This window comes from Macrobrachium rosenbergii, chromosome 13 (genome assembly GCF_040412425.1).
Source record: "Macrobrachium rosenbergii isolate ZJJX-2024 chromosome 13, ASM4041242v1, whole genome shotgun sequence".
NCBI classification, from domain to species: Eukaryota; Metazoa; Arthropoda; class Malacostraca; order Decapoda; family Palaemonidae; genus Macrobrachium; species Macrobrachium rosenbergii.
In genome coordinates, this window is record NC_089753.1 from 145,404 (window position 1) to 160,924 (window position 15,521).

The window sequence follows — 15,521 nt, forward strand, 5'->3', positions numbered from 1 at the left end:
CTCTTAAATAGGCTCTTATGTGTTCAGGAATTCCTCTAAGATATTGTTCTAGGACTACTAACTCCTCAAGTTCGTCCATAGATTTAACTTTGGCAGCCTCCAACCATCGTTTAAAACATCTTCTTACTTTGTAGGCATAATCCAAGAAAGTTATCTTGTCATCCTTTCTCAAAGATCTGAATCTTTCATTATAATATTCAGGGGTCATCTGGTAAACTTGTAGCACATTATGTTTGAGTACCTTGTACTCTTTACACTGATCAGCTGATAAGGCTAAATAGGCACTTCTTCCTTTACCAATGAGAACACTCTGTAACAAGACCGACCATTTATCCTCTGTCCATCCCATACCTGAAGCCACTTTTTCAAAGTGATCAAAAAACTCATCTGGGGCTTCTTCTGTAAATTTTGGAATTAATTTCTGCACTCTTACTACATCAAATACAGGGTCTGAATTACCTTGAGTAGGGTTAGACAGTGTTACAGGTAACTTGGAGCAGGCTTCTATCAATTTCATCTCTCTTTCATAATCTTCTTGTTTCTTGCTCTTTCTCTTTCCTCTTGCCCTTTCTCTTTCCTCTTTTGCTCTTTCTCTTTCTTCTTCTGCTGCTTTTCTTCTTCTCTTTCTTTCTTTCTCTTTTCTCTCTATCTTCTCTTTCTCTTTCTGCCTGCATTTTCTCTCAGCCTGTATAAATCAAATTTTCTTCTGCTTCTATACGTCTAAGCTCTGCTTCTGCATCACTTTTCTCTTTCTTTTGTTCATGTTTATCTGTAAATTCTGCCTCAGCTGCATTCAACAATTCTTGTGCCTCTCCTAACTCTTCATCTACTTTACCAGAGTCCATCAATGCTTGGATTGCAATATATTTGATTTGTGCCTTAATCATACCACTAGACACATTACCCCACATGCCACTGCTAAAGCAATCCACTGTGCCTTAGTCAGGTTGGATTCAGATAACTCTTGGATGGAAGGAGTTGCAAAAACCTCTGAACATTGAACAGAGCCATTTTCTCTAAGTTACTCAACTAAATAATTCACAATACAAAGCAAAAAATAACTATGTGGTCACTCTCCTATCAAAATATATCCCTAACACCACCAGTATAAACCATAAACCAGAGTGATATTTTGTTTTGTTCCACGGGTCTCTGGACACCAAACAATATAATGTCACGATGCGTATCAAGTACCTGGTTACTACACAACTAATCTCAAGATTCAAAAATATACCTCACTTCAGCCAGATACCTGAACTCTCATAACATTAATTATTACGACTTAGTACTCTAAAGGTAACAGTGATCCCTTAAGAAAAACTTATTTATCACTTGAAAAATCAAACTAAGTCTATCGGAATATGTGTGAGGTATAAAAAATTAAACTAGAAATCTTCTAGAGTAAAAGGGCATCACTCCATCAAAAAACTCTAACTGTTTCCCTGGTCTTAATTCACTTTAGCAAAACTAAAAGAACAAAACATGTTTATCACTTTGCCTTATGCACACACAATCAATCCTATTCACTGGTGATCAATAAATGAAAAACTGTTTTTCTAAAAATGTTAAATACAAATATTTATTTTTAAATTCAAAGTTTATAATTAGAATTCACAATTAATTAGAATTCACAATCTGAAGAATTTACCATTACTTGAAAATAACACAACACTTAATTAATTCTTGAATTAAATTATGAAACAAAACTAATTCACAAAAACTTTATCAAGAATTTAAATTAATCAAGCAAAATTTAAACTATCAAGAATTACTCAAGATTTGACAAGAAAATCTTAATAAATGAAATCAAGTATGCAATGTTAAATTATGTATGCAATGTTAAATTACACCAAGAAATATTTAAAATGCTATATAAATAAATGTTACATCACAAACATAAAAAATGTGAAAATATAAAGAGACTGTAAATAGAAAAACACACAAAATACACATAAGATTTATCAATAATGATTTCACTTGGTATCAAAAATTTCCTAACTTATCATACCATGGTATTAATAAGTAAAATTCACGTTACCTTACACAAACTTGTGAAAACCTCTGTAAATCACTTGCTGCAGCTGCGTTACCACAAAACACACTTTTTACCAGGCGCCGTTACAAACTAAATAACTTTACTAAATTCAGATCTCAAAAGTTAATGTTAAAACGTGACCACACAACACTACGTTAAAAGTAATCTCTTGCTTAGAACGAGAGAGAGAGAGAGAGAGAGAGAGAGAGAGAGAGAACCAATCCAACTGGTCTCAGATATCAGAATGAAACAAATTTTAGGATTCCAGTAACACGTGAAACAATTACATGATGTCATTAAAGCATTTTGGGTGCGAGATACTAAAGAAGCTTCTAGAAGCAGGGAAGTGACGTCATTAAAGCATTTTGGGTGCGAGATACAAAGGAGAAGCTTCTAGAAGAAAGTTATGTCATCCCAGCAAAACGTTTTGAACGCAATCTTACAAAACATGACGTAACTGATCAGGACACGTATTCTTTCTCTCAAAGTGGCGTACGTGACTCGAACAATGCATGTAACAACATGAAATCACTCGTCTTGAGCCCGTATGGGACGAATCGGCGTTTGTTTTGCAAACCTGTCATCACTAACCCAAAACAAAGCGCTCCCTCTTATCTCAACTGATGACAACTGAAATGAAACAAGCCCTTCCTGGACACACACACACACGTGTCCAAATACTATGCTTTTATCAAGAAACATATTCGTTCTTAACTACGTTACTATTAAAAAAAATTGTATTGACAATTGTAAATTACGCTATTAAGTTACTTTATCATTAGTACTTTTGAGATCTGATGCCAAACTAAATATGACACTTTAACGATCATCATCATTAAACATAAAATATGAAAAAAGTAAATATGTCAAAATTATAGGAGGATATACGTATTACAAGGCAACATCATGAAAAAAAAAAAAAAAATAAAATATATATATATATATATATATATATATATATATATATATATATATATATATATATATATATATATATATATATATATATATATATATATATATATATATATATATATATATATATATATATATATATATATATATATATATGTGTGTGTGTGTGTGTGTGTGTGTGTGTTTGTCTCTATAAAGATAATTATCTATATTTTAAGAATAACCTTAAAAGGATAATTTTGTTAACACTTAAGTTTATACCAATAACAATGAAATAAAAATTTCCGCATATTGTTTTTGAACTTCGAACACCGTTCCACTTTGCAGTCCCAAAGTTGAAATTAAATCTCTGTTTAATTACGCTCATAATTATCATGATTATCCTTGTGATTAGCTGTGTAACTCAACAGCGAGGTAATTAGCTATAAAGTATTGGGTCTTCTCGCCCACCTAATTTACTAATTCACTTTTTCATAAAAAAAGTTCTATCAGGTGATCTTTATTGTGTCGCCAGTCATCAACTGAAATCATTGTTTATGTTTATTACTAACTTGACAGAATTTTTTTTTTTACTATTTTTATCGAAGGTGAACTCATTTCATCATGGAATGTCTTTCTAACCTGGTCAGTTTTCTTTCGTCAAAACTTCGAAATAAAAGCTATTCTCGGCAAATGATTGTACAATGTCCTCTTGTTAATAAATATACACTTGTCAGACGGAGGAGAGGATGGAGTTGTCACCCTGGCACAGGAGACTGTCACTTGAGAGAGAGAGAGAGAGAGAGAGAGAGAGAGAGAGAGAGAGAGAGAGAGAGAAAGTCCTAAGTGGAATTTTATTCGTTAGGTTTGTATTTTGTTACTTGAATCTTTTGCTGTTGCTGTTTTTGACTCTGTCTCCCTCTCTCTCTCTCTCTCTCTCTAACGCACGCACACACACACATACATGCTCGAATACGTATGTATAGATCAGAAAGAGATCCTGCATTCCCTCTTCTATATTGAAAGCTATTTGATATCCCCGTGCATCCTGTATCCCTCCTTTATCCTACAAACTAACTCCCTTTTCCTCCTTCCTCCTGGGATTTTACCTCTCCTTTCCCGCCCTTTCAGCAAGGGAAATAAAACTTTCCAAAAGTCCTTATTTATATGTTTATTCATTTATTTTTCCACAGAATAAAGTTAGAACGTTTGCTGTCAGCTAGGATATAGAATTGCAGATAGAGAGATTTGCTAGAGAGAAATTAACACACATTCTCTGGTATTTTTAAAGCTAGAGTTCAGTGCACTTCATGTGGTGCACTGTAGGCATTATTTAAGGCTCTGCAGCGTCCCTTTGACCCCCAACTGCTGCAACCCCTTTCATTCCTTTGACTGTACCTCCGTTCATATTCTCTTTCTTCCACCTGCCTTTCGTCAATCCTCTCCTTACAGTTATTTTGTAGTGCCACTGCAAAAGGTTTTCCTCCTGTTACACCTTTAAAAATGATCCTTTTTTACAGTCAATAACCCTTTTAGCGCCGAATGATCTCATAGGTCCCAGCCCTTGGCCTTTGACCTAAATGTTAGATTCCTTTCCGTGCCTTGAGGTTGCTGCAACAAAAGCTTTAATTTGGGATGTCTGTCTGAGCAGTTGAAAAATATAAATAAAAAATCTCTTATATATAGAGGAAGTATCATATATCTCACAAAATAACCAGCATATGCTGCTATATGTGCATATTTTTTGTATATTCATATATACATACACAGACTTACATTCATGTATGAATAAACATTATCATGAGTTTCATGATATTTGTCATGCATTGTGAATATGCTTATGCATAAGTAATGTGTGCGAATGTTTTGTGAATTTGTGAATTGTCTGGAGAGAGAGAGAGAGAGAGAGAGAGAGAGAGAGAGAGAGAGAGAGAGAGAGAGAGAGAGAGGGGGAAGGTGTGTCGTATTTTTTATTTCAACTCATCCTTTCTTACACACCTCTCTCAAAATCAAGAAGAGAGAGATATTGTCTCGTGCATTTTTTAAAACTCATTCTCTCTTAGAATAAGTAAATAGAGAGAGAGAGAGAGAGAGAGAGAGAGAGAGAGAGAGAGAGAGAGAGAGAAGGGGATTCTCCTCGTGTTATTCTTACGTATTTATTCTAACTCATCCTCTCTCAAACTCAAGTAAATCCCCTAATCCAGAACCGGGCAACACCTGGGCAGTTTTATTCCATCAAGAGCAGTCGAAAGCGGAGGACTTGTCGGTGCTCGTTGTTGCCATTATCAAGAATGCTGAGTCTGTGGTCACTCTTATGGCCTGAGGCAAGATTAGGTTAAGAGGCCCACCCCATTTTGGGGGACAATTGGCCCTACGTGATTTCACCCTTTGTATGCTTTATGTACTCTCTCTCTCTCTCTCTCTCTCTCTCTCTCTCTCTCTCTCTCTCTCTCTCTCTCTCTCTCAGCTAGAATTCGGTAAAGCAATTGGTGTTGATTTGTAAGTTTATTTTTATTCTTTTCGATGGTTTATTAGACAAGATCTTTCAGTAGTAATTAATATTCAGTGGTGGTTACCCATCCACATAATAAACAGTCAGATTTGTTTAGCACTGCGGATGGAGAAGGTTAGTAGTTAAGTAGCTTGGCTCAGTAGCTGCTTGGCAAAAGATTGCACGCGTGAGTGTGTTTTTGCGCAAATCAGTCTGTTACAAATGGCAGCCATTTCTCCCTTCACGCTTTTGTTATTGTTTCTGTGCCATTAACGTCTCCTATAATTCTCTCTAAGGACTGGTATTCCCAAGGGTTGATGTATATTCTGAGTATATATCCTAACGTATACTCTGTGTATATATTCCATTAAGCTTAGGTAATCTCTTGCTCCGTTTTCTATATCCTTTTAGTTCTTCCTCTTCTAATAAATTTCACCTTTTCTCTCTGAACTGATTTCCTTCTGAGCACGAACTACCATTTCTTGTTAGACGTTTTTTTTTTTTATCTGAGTCATTCGTTTATCTCTCTCTCTTTCTCTCTCTCTCTCTTCGGTATAAATGTAGCACGTTACAGATAACTCACTCCGTTGTAACAATCCTCCCTATTCCTTGATCGGAAATTTTTCGTCAGTTTCCCCTTCTATTAATTCCCATTTTCTTTCGTCTTTTTTCTCATTAGGCTAGACTCTAGAGTGTGTGTGTGTGTGCATGTGTGGATGGATGTATATATACATTAAAACTGCATTTAAGCTAATACCAGAGGAGCTTACACGTCCCAGTCTGTTCAAATCCAGATATCTTCCACTATTTTTGGTAATGAAATTAAAACAGCCAAATTAAACTAATTAAAAACAGGAAGAAATTTCAATTGAGGCATAAAATCCGGTAATGGGATTCATCTCAATCCCTCTGTTGTCCAGGAGGAGCTACAGATCGGCAACGGATACAGTTTCTTCTTCTCGTGAGTTTGTTGTGGGAAATTGCACGGAACTGTGATCTGTGACCTTTGCAGTTAAAACATTGAAATAATGGATATAGTTATGGCTGTGTTTAAGCAATTACACACACACACACACCCACACACATATATATACACATACACACACACACACACACACACACACATATATATATATATATATATATATATATATATATATATATATATATATATATATATATATATATATATATAATTTTCAGTGTAGGCCCTTTTCCCTCCTTTTGGAGGGGGTAGCTCCAGAAGGAAGCAGCCTTGTGGTTATTCAACAGATGTTTTTGGGATGCAGTTGGTAGCCCAACGCTATTAAATGTGTGTGTAGGGCTGTTTCACTAAGCCATGTCACTCCCTTTGCACTTTGCTTGATTGGCTTCTAAAAGATGGTTTTGTTAAACTTGATTAGGCTCAGGTTGCGTCAAAACGGTAGTAAAACATGTCATGAACATGTTGGCAACTTGTCACTTACGCATCATAAACATGTTGATTACATGTTATAGACTTGTTGGTGGTCCTAACTGGTGCCACATACGATTATCCAGCATGTGCAAAAGATTCGTACTCCATTTACGGTTGCTGACTAGTTTTCAGCTTGTTTGTGATATGTATGGGCTAAGTTACCGACGTGTGTTTATGATATGTTTTACTGTGGTGTGAAGGCACCATTAGGTAATGTTTGTAAACAGAACAGATTTTATTTAGTTTCAGTTCAGATTTAGGTAAAAAAATAAACTAACTACAGTTAAAAGCGTGGTTTATACATTTACAAAGTGTGTGTTAAATATAACGAACTGCCCTGTTTATAATGTATGTGCAACTTGTACGAAATAAATATTTAATGGCAGAATTATTTGGAGTTTCATGTTTAATGGTACATGACTTATGATACATAAACTATGTAGAAATTCTTTATTGAGTAACATCTATTTGAATGTCAGATGTCAAAGAAAATATTTGCACATCGTATCTCATGACCAAATATAAGACTGCATATTCCATTCATTTGTTTTTGAAGTAATCAACAAGCTGTGGAATGTGAGGGTCATTTAACAACAAATTTGTGATTGTGGCGGGAGAGTAAACGGTCTGCTTTGTTTTTGTTTATTTATTATTTTATTTATGACCGGTTTTATGCCTTTGTTTAATAGTCGCAAATGTATATTTGTTCTAAAAATTGTATAATTTATCGTTTTCCGAATGAAAAAGTTGGTTTATTACCAAATTTACTCCCAACGTTGGACAGGCTATCAAAAGAGATATGTTGATTTCAGAATAGTTTAATTTATCGTTTTACTAAAGAAGGAAGTTGGTTTATCACCAATTTTTTAGTCAAGGTTGAGCAGTGTATCAGACAGTCCAGGAAGTACAGGAATCCTGTCAGAATATATATACAAAATTCATTTGGTATCGTTCATCCGGCTTATTGTCGAGTTGGCAAGAAAAGAAAATATCGTGCATATTCAGACGAATTCTCTTGCATTCGGAGGGACACGATGGCGTCGTCTTCTTCGTCCAAGGAATTAGATTTATTTTTGTTTTTTTTAGTTGCTGATGATGTTGGCTGTAGTTAGACGGAATTGGATTTTGAAAAAAAAAGCAGGGATTTTATATATTTTATCGAATCCAGAAGATTTTGTGTCGGTTATCGAAAAGTATCAGGTAAATTGAAAGGAATAAGAAACACAATGTTAGCAGCTGATTTTAATCTTGTGATATAATTCCTTCTTCTGAATATTGCTTTCTCTCTTACTTTCTATTTTCCTTTCTTTCTTTTTTCTTAGGCAGGGAAAGTTGACAGTTGATTACTTTTGCTTCCAAGTTTTCCCTGGAAAGCTTCATAATGAAGAGCTAATTTCCTTAATAAAGACAATGATATATATATATATATATATATATATATATATATATATATATATATATATATATATATATATGTATGTGTGTATGTGTATATATGTGTGTACTGTGTGTATAGTGTGTGTGTGTGTGTGTGCACACACATATGTATACTGTACATATAGCCTATATTATATATACACACACACACATATATATATATATATATGTATATATATGTGTGTATGTGTGTGTATATATGTGTGTGTGTGTGTGTGTGTGTGTGTATGTGTGTGTGTGTGTGTATTTTTACAGATTGAGCTTCGTTGGAGGGATGAAAGGGGGTTTTGATTTATTTACTGCCTTAAGGGGCCAACAAAGAATACCAACCTGCCACAAAATGAAGAGGAAGAGGACAACTTACTTTGATACTACCATTAGTCTAGTAGTGATTGGAAGGTCTCCATGGGAAATGATTAGCAAATTACGTTAAACTGAATTTATTTAAAAAAGAAGCAATCAAGGAGGTAATCTGAAAGGCTGATGATACAGCAAGTAAAGTCAAATAATGTAAAAGATGCAGATTGGCAATGCGTAATAATTCTCTGCATCTAACGAGGTAAATTCGTCTTGACTGATCAGGCTCTCTTGTGTGCAACGGAAAGGGGGAACAGATTAATGCAGACTAGAGAATTCTTGCGTTTATTTGAAAATGGCAGTACTCTTAAGATGATTTGAGTTCACAAGGCTGGCTCGACAGCAGATGTAGCGAGGACCCTGGAAGAGAATCCAGGATTAGCATTCACACAAAGGAATTTCTCTCACACTAAGCTAAACAATGCATTAGCCGTGATAACACTATGGAGGGAGTAATCTACTGCTGATCACTGAATTCAGCTAGAGTTAGTTTAGGACGAGGCATGGGGGCGAGTTGTGGGCTGCTGTTGGTAGATTTGGCTTAACAAATAGGTCTTTGTTAGGAGAATGAAAAGTGAAATTTCGGAAAAATAAAAAGAGAAATTCACTGAAAGGAAAAGGACTGGCTAGAGGACTGATTGCTTCTGACGTACCTTGAGGCCTGTGGATGTGAGTGCTCAACATGCAGGATTTGGGTTCCAAATGCGTTGTTTACGAGTTACGAACTTACGACAGGCGAGACGCTCCTCTGGCGGTGCTCGTTTCCGTTGGCGGAGGTCATTCATCTGCAAAATAGTCACACAGCCAGCAAAAAAGGGTGTAGGAAAATAGGTCTTAGGATTAGGTACTTAAAGGTTAAGTTCCTAGTCTACCTCACAGCCTGGCCTCGCCTCTATACCTAAACGGACCATCAACTATTGTCCTGCCTAAGTTCAAAAAATAGGCCGCTCCCTTCTTTCCCGACAGTATATCAAGCCTACCAGTTCACTGAACAGAAATGATTTTATTTGGCTGGCTAAGAGGAGGAATGAAAATACTATTGTCCTATATATATATATATATATATATATATATATATATATATATATATATATATATATGCTGTTCAAAAAAAAATGTATTAACCACATTACTCGAATATAATATTCACCTGGGATGAATTAAATGAATTGTGACTCCGGACGTCATTCCAGCGCATTCCAACATGGCAGTTGACAATCTGAGACCAATTTGCATATATATGAATTTGATAGACAGTTAGGCCAGGGAATAGGAAAGGGTATTATCTACTCCAGATTATTATTTTGAAAATGGGATCTGTTCTCAGATAGGCCCACACTCAGCTCTTTGGAGAATTAGATCTGTTCCCAGACAGAACTGTGCTTACCTTTTCTGAAAATGGGTTCTATTTCCAAATAGGTTTACACTTACCTATTTTTAAAGTAGGGTGTATTGCCGAATAGGCCTGCACTTACCCATTCTGGAAATTACATGTATTCCCACATGGGCATAGACTTAGCTCATTTGAAAAAGGGATCTATTCCCAGATAGGCCTACACTTACCTCTTTCGGAAATGGTATCTGTTCCCTGATAGGCCTGCACTTACCTTTTTTTTGAAAATGGATCTATATATTCCAAGATAGGCCAATTCTTAACTCTTTTGAAAATTGAATCTGATCCCAAATAGGCCCACACTTAACTCTTTTGAAAATTGAATCTAATCCCAAATAGGCCCACACTTAACTCTTTTGAAAATTGAATCTAATCCCAAATAGGCCCAAACTTAACTCTCTTGAAAATGGGATCTAGGTTCAAATTAAATCTTTTGGAAAATGAGATTTCATGGGTTAGTGTAATTTTAAGATTTTGGCCTGAAATCTGTAAATATACTGGGACACAGTTCATTTACCAGTCTTACAGTCTTACGGAAGAATTCATTGTTGATAATTTGTCCTTCCGATATCTTTAGAAAGCCCAGAATACCTTTTAAAAATATTGTTTATCTTTTTGACTTTATGACAGGTCCGTCTGAGCTTAAATGGAGTCGATCCCTCGCATGAACACCTCTTGAGTTCCGATGAAATTTTTGTGAGCTGCTAAATAACTATTTCTCTCCAGTTGCTAACTATTCTGAGAAAAACGTTCCTATAGTATTTGTGAAAGATTAATTCAGTAGACTTACTTATATATTGTAGGGTAGAAATGCCCAGTCATATAACTTGAAGGGGAAATATAAGATTTCATCAAATGGGTCCAAAGAAAATTTGTGATCTAAATAATAAAAAAATGTAGTTTAATATAATCTGCTTCTGAATAATGGATAGCCACCTTTGTGGACATTAGTTTTAAGATTCTACAATAAAGGGTTGATTTCATAAGTGAGTTGAGGTAACTTCAACCGAAGGTTAGATACTGAGCAGATCTGATGAACGTGAGAAGAGTTTCCTACACGTGAACTTTTATCATGTTTTGTTGTTAAATTTTCGTTCCATGCACGTCTTACTTTGTATATGTGGGATATACATTCAGTTTACAGAGTTGTATAAAAATTCTATAAGGTTGCCTAAAAATGATACATTTTGTTATAGATTTCAAAATTGAGGCAAGTGGTTCCAAAGTTGGTGTCCAAGTGGCCGAAAAATGCCACAGAACAGTTTTAAATTTGAGCAGATTTACATTTTAACACTGCCAGTGCTAAGAGGTTCAACATACCAAGATATTCCAGTTTCTGGAATTCAGAGGAATGTCAATAAATAAAGTAGTTGATGTTGCATTTGATATCAAAGTTCAAGGTCGGTGAAGGCAGAAAAATTGATATAAATGACCTCAAGTTACGTTGAAAAGTTTATTAATGAATATCAGTACATCCGCATTATTGCGCAAAACATAAAATATCAGACTTTTTCGAAGTCTGCATTTGAACATGGTCCCCCTCCCCTCCCTCCCAACACCAAGAGTTACATGCAATCTCCTGAGAGAGAGAGAGAGAGAGAGAGAGAGAGAGAGAGAGAGAGAGAGAGAGAGAGAGAGAGAGATTTCGCCGAGATGAAAAAGTATTGGAACTTGGGAGAGAAATTCTGCTGAAAAAAAAAACAATAAAATTCCTCAGGATCTCCCGCCGATATCATCCGCGAGTCATCCTTCCTCCTCCTCCTCCAAGCTGCCGGGTCCAGCAATATTGGACTGAGGATGTTTAGAGGCCGAGAGAGAGAGAGAGAGAGAGAGAGAGAGAGAGAGAGAGAGAGAGAATATTTCCGGTGAGAGTCTGGAAAGGCTATTCGCTTTCTTCGCGAAATTTGGGGTCCCCGGGCGCCAATGGGCATGCGTAGTGGTGTTGTGTACTTTGAGAACGTATATACTCGAAATAAATATAATTAAATGACTTGAATAAGGTTATTACAGATATGCATACACAGAGTGTACTCTTATGAATACGTAGAAGTATTCCGTTCCTATTCTTCATTCATATTCATCTCTGCACATACATTTATTTAAAGGACAATAATAATCCTGTCCGCAGTTGTAGGCTACACACAAAAAATGGAGGCTGCCCATATGAATACAAAGCTATATTCTTCATGAATTAAAACTGTAGCCGACAATTTAATGCTGTCAGGAAAAAGGAAAAACCTCTAAGTTCATTCCCAACTTATAATCCATTTCAGCTGTGTCTATGGTATTTTTTTGGCAAAAAATATTTACACACCTTCATTTTGTAGTGATAACATATTGCTCATCTGTAATAACTGCAAGAGGCCTGGACAAAGAGCACACAAAAAACTCATTGAATATGAACTCGAAGAATGATAAGAAAACACAGAGATATTAACAAAGTTGATACAGGATTCGGCGCAGAAAACTAGCGACGTAATGATTAACATACATGAAATCCCCCCAAAAATTGATAATGTTGATAAAGATGTAAAGACCATGACAAACATGGACAAAACTTATGCTGAATCACTAAAGAAAAAAAAGTGCTTCTGATCAAATCTGCAAACGAAGAGAGCACAGCAGCTAATGAAAAGCGACAAATTATGAGTAAAAATAATCTTCTATGCAATTTAATATAAGAGGAAATAAAAAAAAAAAACAACTAAAGAAACTCCTATCCTGCAGGAGCTACGATACTGAAAAGAAAACACCGAAAGACAGTTACAAAATATAAGAAGCACCTTATTTTGAAGAGGTAAAAGGGCCCGCCAGAGAGGGAATTGTCCCTGTGGAGGGCTGAACAGAAAACCAAACAAAGTGAAACAAAGTGAAGCACGGAGAGTCCCCTAGAAACGGCTGTTTCACAGCAGTCTGTAGACTTTGCTCTCCGCTATTAAGTCGAAACTGGCCCTGAGTTGGAGAGAGGGCGCTGGAGAGGCCAGGCAGGTGGGTGGGTGGGCGGTTCAGTGTCACTTACGCCCACAACAGTCTCACCTACAAGCTTTGGGCTAAGTGGTTTTTGAAAGTAGGCGGAAATGTTCATTACTTGGATGGGTGACCATAGAATTAATAACAAGTTACTTTGATCATCTATAATTTAATGGGCATATGGGGCTAACAACTTCACCCCCAAATTAAAATTTCTCTTTTTCATTAGTGGTTTAATTTCTTTGGTTCTTAATTGCTGAGAGAGAGAGAGAGAGAGAGAGAGAGAGAGAGAGAGAGAGAGAGAGAGAGAGAGAGAGAGGCCATTTGCTCGGCTGGGCACTGTGACGGTATATGCCTGATAGGGTCGTCAGTTTAGACTTAATTCTTGTCTTCTCTCTCTGCCTTTCACTCTCTTTCTTTTCTCCCTCCCTCCCCCTTCCCCATCAGTTCCCTTCCCCTTTGTCCTTCTCCCCCTCCCCCTTTCCCTCAATCGTCTCCTCCAAATCCAGATCTTACAAGTTCATATTTATCCCAAACTACAACACATACAACCACCTGGTTGTAGTTGGCAGCGTTGTATCGGCTTCCTTCTCCATCTCCCAGTGGTGTTATGATTCTTATAACCTTCCTTCTTTCAAGAGGCGTTCTCTGCCACTTTTACTTTCGGGCCTGGGCTACGTAAAGGCACAGGGTTACATATTGCCGCCACCTCTTGTTAAACATAACAAATCAAAGTCAATTTTCTCATCAAATAAAAACTTCTTTCATATGGCAAAGTAACTTTCGAAGATTTATCACAATCTCATTTCACGCATGGCTGGGAGGGTGCTCCTTCGTTGCAACTTAGCAGCGAGCTTTCCCCGTTCTTCTGAACATCTGGCTAACGAGAGAAGATTGAAAGCGCGTCTCGTAATCGGGAAATTAATTTGTGAGCAAAACATTTTTAAATTGTTCGACGTTTTAGTAAAATATCTCCGTCTGTCACTTGGATTGGGATAATGGAATTGAATTTTCTTACAGAATATTACGGATAATACAATGAGGTTCTATCAGTGTTTGTAATATTGAGCTATTTAGGTAAGAAGGATATTCTTAGACTAAATTTGCTCTGTATATGGATCAGAGATTTTAACTCTCTCTCTCTCTCTCTCTCTCTCTCTCTCTCTCTCTCTCTCTCTCTCTCTCTCTCTCTCTCTCTCTCTCTCTCTCTCTCTCTCTCGTGCGCTTCCCTGATTCCCACCCTTCTCAGTCTTTCCCTCTCCACCCCTTCTCCCCCTCCTGCTGCTTTGACGAAGGAGGTGAGGAAGTGACGAGATCAATAATTTCTGAACATTTGTGAAGTCTGTCGAAGGACCGAGCAGCAGATTCCGTCGGATTGAAACCATATTGAAAAGGGGATTAATGTGATCGTGTAACCCTTCAGTAAAAACTGACCCGAAAATTTTGGTCTTTGGTGAAATCCCTGAGGTTATTTATTCTTGGTGCCAGGATTTTCATTTGATTGTAATGGAGGGTAGGGCCCCTCCCCCCTTTTTTTGGGTGGTGGGTTGGGTTGGGGAAGGGGTGACTATGTAACCACTCTTTACGAATCTTGGGTTGTACCGTAGTACATGTGATTTTTATAATTGTAATATGTGTTATCGTGACTTTTATCTTTGTCATATGTTTTAATCTAAGTTTTCTTGCTCGTTTCTTTAGTTACTTTAATATACAAGTATGTTAAAGAAAATAATTGTATTGATTCAGTCGAATGATATATATATAACTGCAAATTTTCTTACAGTGAAAATTATTAATAGAAGACAATTTGAATTTAATAAAGTAACTCGGACTTTTTTTTTATTCAGTGTCTCATAAATGTGTAAGTGTGTGTGTGTGTGTGAGAGAGAGAGAGAGAGAGAGAGAGGAGAGCAATTATTTTTAACCAGCATGTACAGTACAATGTAACCTTCAACTTATTTATTTTTGAAACAGAAATATAAGTTATTTTTTTACTCAGGCTTAAATATTTTGTTAACAAGTTGGTTTGATATTTACTGCAGCTTATTGCAACATGTACGTCTCTCTCTCTCTCTCTCTCTCTCTCTCTCTCTCTCTCTCTCTCTCTCTCTGTCTCTCTCTCTCTCTCTCTCTCTCTCTCTCTCTCTCTTTATAACTCCTTTGTATTCTGCTTCTTTGTACTTTTTAATACTTTTATTACACCCTCTTTTCACAACCTCTCCTTTCAGAGGTGTAGCGACAATCAACCCCCACCCCCTCTCTCTCTCTCTCTCTCTCTCTCTCTCTCTCTCTCTCTCTCTCTCTCTCTCTCACACACACACACACATACGCACACACTCATTCACTAGCACAGGTATAGCTGCGGATTCATTTCCGCACTTCTGTACACTCTTTTCATTTCTTCTCCGTCGTCATTTCATTCTTGTACTCACCCGCCCGCCACCCCTCCGCTCTCTCTCTCTCTCTCTCTCTCTCTCTCTCTGTGATG